Genomic DNA, 12,789 nt, shown 5'->3' with positions numbered 1-12,789 from the left:
AGAAACGCAAACAACTCAAAAGAGAATGACCAAAGTACAAAAACAGAAAAACAAAACAAGAAAGAAAATAGGCAATAAAGGGAGCCGAAAATCAACCAACCAACTAAACTCTTTATGAATTGTAATTTATATCCTTACAGAAATTTGAGAAGGTGTTGGGGAGAAAGACTTTCCCTCCATCCTACAAAGGTTCTTTCAGCTGATCTAATAATGAAATTGACATGAGACAGATTAATATGAGGAAAACAAATGTAATTTTGTACACACAGAACCCACATGTACGTGAGAGGTTCGAAGGCAGAAAGGTCAAATGAAGTATATATGCCATCTTGAGCCAAAGAGTGGGATAGGGGCCCGGGAGCTTCAGAGGGGAGGAGGGTAATTCACAGGATGATAAGAAGAGCACATATTCAGTAATTAGTTGTTTGCCCTGCCATACAGATAGATCATAAAAATTTCTTTCTTGCACTGACTCTTATTATGGGTAATATCCCCAATTTAAATTCTTTAAGGGAGAGAGGTAAAAGCTTCTCTTGAGCCAACAGGGTCTAGGTTGCTTTTAGCTCAAATTATCCTGATACCAAAGTGATATATATTGAGAAAGCCAGTTCTGATCCCCTTCAAAGGCAATGCACCTATAAAACAAAACCAGCTTTTATGAAAAAATGACCATGAGAAATTAACAAATTGTTCTTGGAAATTTTAAAAAGATTAATGCCAAAATTTAAAAAAAAATCAATAGGAAGTCTGGAAAATAAGATCAGTGAATTTTTCAAAAGGTAAAGAATAGATAGAAAACATGATGACAGATTTAAGAGACAAGAAGTATTACTCTAAAAAGGCTAATATACATCTAAAAGAAGAAAGAGCAGAAGAAACGAAATAAGAACATATCTTAGCTCTAAAGAAAGACATGTATCTTTAGACTGAAAATGACTACTAACGTTAATCAGATTAAATATATTTTAAGAAACACTTAGGTATATTTCTATGAATGTCTGAACAATAGGGATAAATAAAATTTCTTGTAACTATCAGAAATTAAAAAAAGAATATGTATAAAGATATAATAATCAGGTTAATACAAGATTTCTTTCTTTTCAACAGCATAATGTACTGAGAGTTCTGATGGATTGTAATTTACATGCAGCATTCCATACCCAGCCCAACTACCAGTCTAAGGGAACAATAAAAAGGGATAATGAGGGAACAATAAAGATTTCTACAATGTTCAAGAATTCAGAAAGTCTACCACTGTTCTTTCCTCAGGGGTGAGGAAGAGGAGAACTACTTAAGCAGGAAAAATAAATTCTAAGAAAAAGGAAGAATGTGTGTCAGGAAGCAAAATAATGACTTAAGAGAATAATAAAAAGAAATCCAGGAAGACTGATGTACAGCAGTTCTAGAAAGTAACCAGTTCAAACTAGAACAGAAAGTCAGAAGGCTTTTTAAGACCATCTTTCAAAAGAATAAGATGCACTTTGCTCAATGGGGAATATGATTAAAAATATAGTGAACAGAAATATCTATTTCAAAAAGAGAAAAAGAGCAAATTGAAATCCGATAAGAGAAACAAATACACAAGAAAGTCATGGCCAAATATGTAGCAAATAAAAACTACAGGTGGTTTTGAGCACTTGGAGGAGTGCAAGAAAAGAGAATCCATTTGATGCTGAGTGTGTAACAGACTAAATAGCAGCAAGGGCCTAGCATATTTTCCTTTTTCTATGGGTCTATTCAATTAATCTGTTTTTTAGAATTAATAATAATTACATGATGAGATCGTGTTGTAAATACTGTTTATTAGGCTCTAATTTTACAAATGAAGCACTGAGATTTTAATTATACTTACAGAGCAGGATGTAAATATTATAAACCTTGACAAGATGTGATGATAAACCTGACAGGTGTCAAGAGGGGGAGAGACAGCATTAGTGTGGAGTGGTACTTAGTAAGATGTTAAGAAACAATAGCTACAGGTGAAAGAGCAAGTAAGAAATTTAACTTTATATGTATGTACGTTTATATGTATGTAACTTTTAGACATAATCACTGGAAAAACTGAAAATTAAAAATGTAACCAATACACATAGGTAATGAGGACTGGGGGAAGGAGGAGGGAAATGGGAGTGAAATAGGGAACTAGTTCTTAGCTCCATCAGTTGGTATCATACCTGATCCATAGAGAAAGTAAATGGGTAAAGTATGATGTGTCAACTTGACTGACCCTGGAATACCCAGATATTTGGTTAAACATTATTCTGGTTGTTTCTGTGAGGATGTTTTGGATGAGATTAACATTTGAATTGGTTGACTGAGTACAGCAGATTGCCCTTACTAATGTGGGTGGGCCTCATCCAATCAGTTGAAGGCCTGAGTAGAACAAGTCTGACCCTTCCCTGAGTAAGAGAGTATTCCTCCCACCTGAGTGCCTTTGAAATGGGACGTTGGCTTTGTCCTGTCTTTGGACTCAAACTGAGATGTCAGCTCATTCTGTGTCTTCTGCCTGCTGGGCTTCAGACTGAAACTAAACCATTGGCTCTCCTGGGTTGTCCACTTGTTGACTCAGCCTGCGGATTTTGGGACCTGTCAAACTCCTTCATCATGTGAACTAATTCCTTATAATAAATCTCTATCTATCTATCTATCTATCTATCTATCTATCTATCTATCTATCTATCATCTGTCTATCTATCTATCTATCTATCTATCTATCTATCTATCTATCATCTATCTATCTATCTATCTATTCCATCCATCCATCCATCCATCCATCCATCCATCCATCCATCCATCCATCCATCCATGTATTTGTCCTATTGGTTTTCTCTAAAGAACCCTAACTAATATATGAAGAAGTAGAAGTGTATACATACCCCTTAATTATGGTGACACCAACTTCTAAAGAATGGGATTCCGAGAAAGGGATTTGGGACGGGAGACTAGACTTCTGTACCATTATTATTTTACTTTTTCCTACACATGCCTTGCTTTGTAAAAATAGTAAAACACTCAGCCTGAAGAAATATATATTTTGAAATTATAAATTTCATTCCTAAAATTTTTGAAATATTGTCTTTCAAAGTTTTAATTAAAATATCACATGGAATTCAAGGTGCTTTAATTCTAAATATGTAATTTCATAAAAGCACATGTATTATAAGACTGAGAAAAAGTTACAATTGAAAATTGTGAACTTGAACTCATAAGGCACATACATAATTAGATTTTAACAAGCCTGGACATGTAAATATTTCTGAAAGTGTTAATTGTTTCTCCTGGGTGTGTTGGCTATTCTATAGGTGGAGACTGAGATTGAATGAGTGGCTTCTCCTATTGAGTCACATTGCGTCTACGTGTTATAAAGCAATGGCTGTATGGGGCTGGGGAAGGTGTGGCAGTTGCTGTCGCTATAAGCAAATACCTGTTAGGAATGCTCCATCTTATATCCCCAGGACTTGCGGGTCAGGAACATGGCCAGTTGCACATGAAAGTGATTTGTTATGACCTTGTATTGTACCCCTGCTTCTGTACCCCATTGCCTCATTACAGATCTTACACAAATGTCTAGTTTTCTTGCACCCACCCTCCATTCCATTATCCCTGTTCCCAGACAACCAGGTGTTTGAAATCCCCAGTTGTGTTTAAGCCATTCTTAAGGATGCTGTTGAATCCCTTGTAGTAAAAACTATGAGATTCAGGGTGAAAAGATTCTTGCAAGTATGAATAATAAGAGATGAATTTTTACTACGGAAATACAGTATTGAGGAGCCTTTGTAAACACAGTTAACAATTATGTATGTGATATGTTACTGTGCACGGTATTAATTCCTCAAGATATCAATTATTCTACTCCTAAATTTCTTTTGATAATGACTTCTACTCCTGTAGCTGAATTTTGTGCTCTTTCTTATTTTAAAGAACAAGGTGAAACCGAATATGAAAAAGAAGGCTGCTTGAATAGGCAAGTGTGGTAGCACTGATTTTACTTCATGGTGATACGTCTGTTCCAGGTAGAACAGTCAGGTGATCTAATCAAAATTCATACTGAATGCAAGACCGTGTGAGAATTCATGAATTATTGTAAAAGAAAATATTGCTTTGTAAACATCACTATTCCAGTTCCCTGTTTGGCAATCATCAGTTTGTTTTCTGTATCTATGAGTTTGTTTCCGTTTTGTTTGTTCATTTATTTGGTGTTGAGAGCCCACATATAAGTGAGATCATATGGTATTTGCCTTTGTCTGATTTATTTCACTTAACATAATATCCTCTAAGTTCATCCATGTTGTTGCAAATGGAAAGATTTCATTCTTTATTTTATGGCCGAGTAATAGTCTGTTGTATATATGTGTCATGTTTTCTTTATCCATTCATCTTGTGATTGGAGCATTTAATCTATTTACATTTAAAGTGATTATTGATAGGCATGTAGTTGTTGCCATTTTATTGTTTTCTGATTGTTTTATTAGTTCCTCTCTGTTCCTTTCTTATTGCTCTCTGGTTTGGTGGTGATGAACTCATTCAGCTTTTTCTTGTCTGGGATCCTCATCGCCATTTCTTAAGTTACAGTTTTCAGAGAAGCATGACTTTTTTCATGAAGTTGAACAGCAAGCAACTAGTTCCCTTCCCCTCCCCCACCCTCTGGCAAATAAGCAATATTACTATTAACATGAAAACCAGTCATTGATTCAGAAACACTCCGTTGGTGATAATGTGGCATCGTTTCCCAGGCAAAGGCACTGTTGATTTCCTTAATAGAACCAAGGATTAGATAAAATAAAATCCTGGGTGAACATCAGTCAATAAGTCATATTTTGTTTACATGTGATTCAGAGAAAGATTCAGTTCAAATGAGCAATAATGGAGTTACAAGAGGGCAACACTGACCAATATTTTATCAGAAGTAAACTCCTGTTTCATTTATCTTAATTGTTCTGTGATGAGTAAATCTAAACTTTACATTTACACAAACAAATTGATACAAAGAAAGCTAGGAAATCATGTCTTCAAATATACATATTTGAAGAAGTTTGGGTAGGAGCGCCTTAGTTTGCCACGCAACCTAATGAAGGCTCCACAAGGCCGTTTGGGAATCCTTAAGGCAGCATCAACCACAAGAGGACTCCTGTTTCTCACAAGAGGGGGCCTGCCCCAGTGCTCCGTCATTGGTTTGGAGGAGCCTGTGGGAAAACGTGGCCTTGGTGCCAGTGTGGCAATGGGTTTCAGAGCACAGCAAGTAACACTCTTGGTCAATTACTCTCTGTGGAGTTAGAGAACTAAGACGCACATCCTAATGACACCCCAGTATATTTCATCAAGGATGATTTGATGCTCACTCCCAAACTATAGAACTGTGACTCTGATTTGAATTGGTTGTAGACACTGGAGGTGGAACTGATTCTATAAGTGGGAATCAAGTGATGGATATTGGGAAGAGGAGAGTGAATGTAGAGGTTAGGAACCGGTTTGAGCTTGGGAGCTACGTAGGGTCATGAAGAGTTTCTTAGCTTTAGTTTTCTGTATGTGTATGTGTAGTTCCCATGTTAAATGGTTTTCCATGTTTAACTCATTATCCAGTGTTATTGAAGAAGTACCAAAAGTTCTCTTCTTGTTTCTTTTCTAACAGTTTCTTTTATTTTAATACCAGGACATTCTGTACAGTATTTTGCAAATACACACCTCTTTCTATTTATCCACCTCATAAGATATATTTTCTAGGCTTATATTTTCCCATAAAACCAGATTCAGACTTCCATAATACACAGTGAGGGGAGAACACCATTCTCCACAGCTAAAACTTATCATAAAGATATCATGATCAATGTATACTTAGTTGTGTCAATTAATTCTCATATATCATTTTGATGGCTATTATAATACAATATATAAGTTCTTTAAATATTAATAAATAAAACCAAAATATCAAAATAGAAGGTTCTAATATGATTTACCTTAAAGGTTATCAATTTTTCTTGCTCAGTTTCCTTTTATCGTATTACATGGGAAGACAAATAGGAAAATGCCGTTTTTCAAACATGAAGAAGTAGTCAGACTGGCACAATAATGCCACAAGTTGCCTTGCGTAACACTGAGAGCAAATGGGCTTCTACTGATTTTTACTTATAGATTCCAGTGTTGTAATGTGGAAAGTCTTAACTGGACTTAACTGAGATGAAGCCCTGTAAGGCCCTGGGGTCATTCTTGTGTTAATGGTCCTCATTGACACTCATATTGCTACATTTGTTTTCTTAATGTATTTTCCTGTTTAAAACTTTCTTTCTGGTCCTTTTCAATTGGCACAGCTTATTCTGTGTGTGTGTGTGTGTTTTAAGCTAATATAATTTGGATTCAATCAGCTAGTAGTGAAGTTCTAAAAGATACCTACCTAGTCCTCAGAATGCTTAAGATCAGGTTTCTTGGTGATGTACTGATCTGAGGGGGCAGGAAAGAAGAGTTGGTGAGAAAAGGCATGAAACTGGGTTGGTAAGTTATAGTTGACACAGACTCCTTACTAAAGGTTGTTCTCTAAGTTCCCTTCTAAGGCACAGGGCAACTATCCATGCTCTTCTCTTTTCTCTACTCAAGTTATGAGGAAGAAAAAATGGTAAGAGAGCACCAGAGCAGAAGACAATAAACGATTAAGTCTGATTTTTAGTGGATAGTTATCTCTTCTACTTTTATCCTCCCATAAAGGTAACCAAAGTGTGTGTGTGTGTGTGTGTGTGTGTGTGTGTGTGTGTGTGTGTGTATCTATATAGCTATATCTATGTCTATATCTATATCTATATCTATCTATATAATTATACTTCTAGACAGTTTGGAGAACAAAGGATACAAAAAACATATTGGAAGGTTTACATGTTTCAAAAATCTTTGAGAGTTCTATCAGTCATGGTGCTGGCCTTTTATGATTTAGTACTCATTAGACTTGGGGCTTTTGGCTTCTACTTACATTCACTTCAGGGAGCATCTTAGCAAACACCCACATTTTTTCCAACTGCCTTTACTAAAGACAATATCTTTGCTAACACAATCCATTCCTGTGTTGGCCTCACCTCCCAAACTGAAACTACTATCAAGCTTAATTGGTGTTTGCTTACGTGAAGGATTTGCCCTCTTAAGGACTTGTAAAGTGGATGACAGTTCACTAGAGTCTGTTCACCTCACTGAAATACCCCATGGTAGATTGTTATAATAATGACCCCTGGGAATCACAGCTCTTGGTATCCATGCACCTTTGCATTGTGAAGTAGCTGCTTCTCTAAGCAAGAGGCAGAATGTATTTCTATGCACTTTAAATCAGGGCTGGCTTTGTGACTTGCTTTGACCAATAGAGTGTGGCACAAGTGATAGAGTGCAATTCCTGGAGCTTAGATCTTAAGAGGTCTTGTAGGTCTTTTATTCTTACTTTATTGGAACCTTGAAAACACCATCCTGTGAAGAATCCAGACTATTATATTGAGGATGAGAAGCCAAATGCAGGAAAACCAAGGCTTCCCAGTATATAACCAGCACCAATTGCTGCATATGAGTGAGGCCATCTTGGCCACCAGCCCCAGTCAGGCTGTCAGATGACTGCAGATACATGAGTATCTGCACTTTACAATTTACCCCACAATTGTAAAATTTGCCTCATGTTTCCCTAAAAATTTGTGTGATTTTGGATTCTGTTCAATGACACATCTATGTTTATTTTGACCCAGAAATAAATAAGAATTTTCTTACCACTAAAGATAATGGATGCTCAAGCAGTATATATTTTATTTATCCCATGGAAATGTAACTTCTGGACTACCACTCTGATTCCTAGTTTCAATTATATAGTATTTCTAACACGTAGATATTGAAATGCAAATTTTTGGAAAAGAAGGTGATTTTAATGATCCAACCCTTATGGTTTTGCCTAAATGTTTCTCTCATTATTTGTGATGTGATAAGCTCTCCTTCAGTTTCTCCTTTGTATCCTTGAATAAGAATGAGCCTTAGTTATCTAATTATGGGCAGTGTTCATAAGAGACCCCAATGAAAGCATCCAAACTTGGTTTTGGTCAGTTTTCTACAGACTTAAGACTTTGTTTTTTTGTTGTTGAAAAAAAAAAGGTGACCGCTTCATTTTTGTTGTTGCTGAAAGAAATTAGTTGTTGCCTAGCAACCAGTTTGTCTTTCAGCTTCCTAAAGCAGGAGGGGTTGTTAGGTAAATTGCTTTACAGTTTTTCAGAAGAGATTGGACTTATCCAAATAGATTCTAAGGTTTGAAAAATTACCCTGGAAGCATTAGGTACACAAAGAAAAAGTTAGGGAATGATCTGATATTCCATTAAGTCAGTTTGCCCTAGTTCTGTTATTATAATATTGAAAGACGTTCATACTGGTTAACAAATAGCCACTGCTCTGATTCAGAATGGTTTTCCTCATCTCTCGCTATCTCATTCTTTCTCCTGAGCTCACCTCTATCCTCTACATATAAAGGGTTAGGATCTTGAATGGTAACGCTCTCCCCCAGAATTCTGCTCCAGCCATTTTGGTTGTAAAACATTTTTTGTATCACCCTGGAAATGACCAAACTATATAGTTCAATTTAGTTTTTATCAGAGTAATTGGGAAAACAGATAGAGGATGCAATAATAAAAAGAGCATGAGACTATCAGTAGAGGGGCTTTTTTGTGTTATGACTTTAAGATTAACTAGCTGAATAACATTAATCTGATCTGTCATGTGCACGTCTGGATCATGAAGGCATTGATCTATATGATCTCTAAAGCCATGATTAGTACAAATACTTTTAGGATTCTAGGTAACAATCACCATCTTGCAACTTGAATTGTATCTTAATTTAGAAAATATGTAGTATTTAATTAAAATAAATCTCAAAGTGCAATGTCAATGGGTGACAAAAAAGACAACAAAATAAGCAGAGGGAATTTGCTAGCGGAGTCTAATTATAAACCTTTGAGAACAAATCACAAAGCTTTCATAGGCAGTAGAATAAAGGGACAGAAATAAGAGAGTTATAGTACGTTGATTCTTTATTTAGACATATGGCTCTGAGGTGATTTTACAATTGAATGGAGGAGCTAATTATAAAATTACAAACTTTACGTACTACTTTACATACACACAACTCAATTTTATCTTGTCGGTGCTAGATATTTTTGTATTCCTAAAATTGCTATTGAATTTTATTCAGGGACACAGTTAAATTACTTAGTTATTCGATCCTATTGAGTCTAGCTCTTAAGCTTTGTTAGGTAGGACTAGAGCTGCATTTATTTTAGGGCTGTGTTTTCCCACTAGTGAGGTAAAGCCCTTCTGAGGTTTTCAATTCTGCCTGGTGGATCTAGGAACTGTTTGTGGCCCTATGTGAACTCTGGCTTTATTTTTTTCTCTCTAATCTTTTTGAATGTTTCTTTCCTCAGTCTTGGGTAGATTCCACACTTACGCTCATGTACTCAGCTGAAGACATGAAGGGGGTGCTCCTCAAACTTGCTGCTCTATTTCTACAGCGTTCTCCAGTCTTCCTCTCTATGAACTCTAGATGCCTTGGCTTCCCTCAATTCCTACTGTCATCTTCTTTTCTATCAGGCATAAATTCTCCCTCCCTAAATCATGGTTTGTAAAACTCCCTGGGCACTAAGCAGAGGCAATTGTAGGACTCACTTTGTTTCATATCTCTTAGAAATCACTGTTTTTTATTGTCTGATGTTCTGTATCTTGAGAATTGTCATTTTATATGTTTCGCCCATTTAAAGTTTTTTTCAGAAAAAAAGATAAATCCATCCTCTGTTTCTCCATCTTTCCTGGAAGAGGAAGTTTCTTCTGATGTTATTGAAAATACTAGAATCATGTAATTTTGGTTAAAGAATCTTAACCAAATAGTAAAAAGAGCTCAAGATTTGGAGGGAGAAGACAGGGGTTTTAAGGATCTGGGTGTTGTTGTCCCTGAAATCTTGAATAAATACACTCATGGCACAATAAGAGCATAGAAAAGAGGTACTTTATTAAACCTAATTGAAATTAACTTTTCCAAGTGCCTTTTATGAAACATACATCTGCTCATGCTATTTCTCTGTTTAAACCTTTCAAATGACTCTGTTGTAAAGGAATGTAGACATAGGAGAGTGGAGGAAGGTTGAAGTCTCTAATTTGACTGAGACTAGGCTGTGAGCATGTGTTGTAGTAGTTGTGGACAAGGCTTGGAAGAGGGTGAGAAGAACTGAGGCAGGAGTGATGTGTGAGGGATGCATCCGAAGACTTGTCTGAAAGCCCCAAATCTCAAATCCAGTTGACCTTGAACAACATGAGGGTTAGGGGTGCCAAAAATCTGTATATAACTTTTGACTCTACAGTTTTCACTTCATATCTGTGGATTCAACCAACCATGGGGAAAATCTGGGGTTGGGGAACCACAGTTGGGAATATGAAAATATTGCTTTCTATTTGTGGTTGGTTGAATCTGCAGATGTGAATCCCACAGATAGGAAGGGCTGACTGTATTTACTGGAAAAAAAAAAAGAGAGAGAGAAAACAATCTCTGTATATGAGTAAGTGGATCAGCACAGTTGAACCCATGTTGTTCAAGGGTCATCTGTACTTCCAAAGTGATTTGAAATGATTAGCTTAAAACAAAACAGCTGCAATTCAGACTCAGCAGTCAGAAAATCTGCAACAGTTTCAAAGAAATTAAATTTGTACTGTAGAAAAATTACAAATCAGTGTCTCATGGACCTTCAAGATAACTCTTCAATAGCCCTAGGAAAGACAGTTAAATCCATAATTGTCCCCATTATATTATTTATTTAACAGAGATATGAGGGTCAAGGTGAAGTTCTGGAAGGGTGACAAGGGTAACTACTGAACAAAACACTTCCTTGAGCACATTGAATTCTTTCCAAGCGTTTGACACTTCATGAGACTGATTATGGGCTTACTTTTAAATTTGAAAAGCTTAGCCAACAGACTATTAATGATTATAGATCATTTGTTAATTGCAGAGCATTACACCAGGTACTGTGGGGCATTCCAAAGAAAATAGAAATCATGGTCTTATTACAACATTTCTAGAGGCATGATATATTCATTTGAAGATATAAGGCAGCAAAATGAATACTCATAAATAACGTGAATGGAAATATTTTACCTGGTTCTATAATAATCAGAAACACACCTTTCCTTATCACATAAGGAATATATCATTAACATTTTGTTCATAGACCTAATAGAGGCCAGAAACATGACTTGGAGAGATCTTTGGATAGTGAATTTTGAGCTTCATAGAATGACGAGCTATAGTGGTCATATATTAAGCTTATAGACAGCATTGAACTCAAAGGCTAATTTTTTTTTCACTATTTGCTTAACTTTTCCATGAAAAAATGTTTTTGTTTATAATACATTGTTCAACACAGACCAGTGTGAACATTTTTATAATGCTTTGGACAATTAATATGAAAGCACACTGGGGGAATAAGCTTAAAGCAATTTGGGATATTATAGTTAAATATTTTCATGCATGGTGGCAAATAATGTATACTCTTATATTGAAGAAAAAAATACAAATTTGATGTGGCAAAACATGCTCAGAATATGCATTGTAAAATATAATGAGGTGACTGCAGAATCTCATTGTCTAAAAGAAAATGTGATTTTTAAATTACATTATTGGGGTGACATTGGTTAGTAAAATTATATAGGTTTTAAATGTACAATTCTATAATATATCATGTGTATATTGTGTATTCACCACCCAAAATCAAATCTCCTTCCGTCATCATATGTTTGATCCCCTTTACCCTATTTTATTTTACCTGCCCCCACCCCCCTTTCCCTCTGGTAACCACCATGCTGTATAGTCTGTGTCTATGAGTTTTTGTTTGTTTGTCTTGTTCATTTGTTGCTTCAGTTTTATATCCCACATGAGTGAAATTATATAGTTCTTGACTTTTTCCATCTGACTTATTTTGTTTAGCGTGATAATCTCAAGATCCATCCATGTTGTTGCAAATGGTAGTATTTCATCTTCACTTATGGCCAAGTAATATTTCATTGTATGTACATACCACATCTTTATCCAATCATCTATCGAAGGATACTTCAGTTGTTTCTATATCTTGGCCACCGTGAATAATGCTATAATGAACATAGGGGTACATATATCTTTATGAATAACTGTTTTTAATAATGTTTGGTAGATACCCAGAAGAGGGGTTGCTGGGTTGTATGATAATTTTATTCTTAATTATTTGAGGAACGTCCATACTGTTTTCCATTGTGGTTGTACCAACTTACATTCAAATTATACTATAAAGACACATAATCAAACAGCATGGTTTTGACAGAAAAACAGACACACAGACCAATGGAACAGAATTGAGAGCCTAGAAATAAACCCACATATATATGGGCAAATAATTTTTGACAAAGGAGCCAAAAACATATAATGGAGAAAAGAAAGCCTATTCAATAAATGGTGCTGGGAAAATTGGAAAGCCACATGTAAAAAGAATTTAACTAAGTGCTATATGTCACCATACACAAAAGTTAACTCAAAATGGATCAAAGACTAAGTATGAGACCTGAAATAGTAAAATACATAGAAGAAAACTTAGTTGCTAAACTTATGGACCTTGGTCTTAGAGAGGATGTTAAGAATTTGACCTCAAAGGCAAGGGAAGTAAAAGCAAAAATAAATAAATGAGACTAAATCAAACTGAAAATCTTCAGCACAGCAAAGGAAATCATCAACAAAACAAAGAGGCAGCCAACTGAATGGGAGAAAATATTTGCAAA

General features: G+C 35.6%; 1 protein-coding gene across 1 annotated transcript in view; it reads left to right on the top strand.

The window, feature by feature from the left end:
* The window catches only part of ARHGAP24 (Rho GTPase activating protein 24), a 697,105-nt gene that overhangs the window by 68,685 nt on the left and 615,631 nt on the right, over positions 1-12,789 (top strand). The gene's annotated exons all lie outside the window — the stretch shown is intronic.

The sequence above is a fragment of the Rhinolophus sinicus genome, linkage group LG02 (genome assembly GCF_036562045.2).
Source record: "Rhinolophus sinicus isolate RSC01 linkage group LG02, ASM3656204v1, whole genome shotgun sequence".
NCBI lineage: Eukaryota > Metazoa > Chordata > Mammalia > Chiroptera > Rhinolophidae > Rhinolophus > Rhinolophus sinicus.
This window is presented reverse-complemented; position numbering and strand designations above follow the sequence as displayed.